The sequence below is a fragment of the Amphibalanus amphitrite genome, unplaced genomic scaffold, assembly GCF_019059575.1.
Source record: "Amphibalanus amphitrite isolate SeventyFive unplaced genomic scaffold, NRLGWU_Aamphi_draft 000191F_arrow, whole genome shotgun sequence".
NCBI lineage: Eukaryota > Metazoa > Arthropoda > Thecostraca > Balanomorpha > Balanidae > Amphibalanus > Amphibalanus amphitrite.
The window spans coordinates 494,937-495,508 of NW_024881686.1; positions in this window are offsets into that span (position 1 = coordinate 494,937).

The window sequence follows — 572 nt, forward strand, 5'->3', positions numbered from 1 at the left end:
TTAAATCAGGGATCGAATCTCAAGATATCGTGCCGTAATAAACACTTTCATCTAAAAAATGGATGGAAATTGGTATAAATACTCTTAAAAAAGCATATAAGCTTAATGCTGCATGAGAACGTTCCTTTTCCTCTTCCTCCAACACGCAGATATTCAAACCGACGGGCCCGTCACCGTCAAAAGTTGAACATTGCTGAACTTTCCAAAGCGACGGCCGTCAGGTCCGGCGCCGGCGCAGTCAGCTGTTGCCGACCGTCAAACGCTGCCGGTTCACACATGCCCGTCGACCTGACGGCCGTCGCTCCGTCAGATTCGGCCGTTTTGACGGTGTCGGGCCCGTCACCGGCAGACCTTACGGGCAAGTGTGAACTGCGTTTAATTGCTTACATTTCTGTTGCTTTATGTCTGTGGCGCGTCAGATATGTCTACTTAATAGAGAAACAAAGCATTACGTAAGAAGTACATAATATATTCATATTAATTTACGGGAAACGGATTAGAGATGGAAATTTATTATTTATTCCCCTAAAATTGATTTTGATGCTTTCTTTGCAAAGAGGAAAATAAGAGTT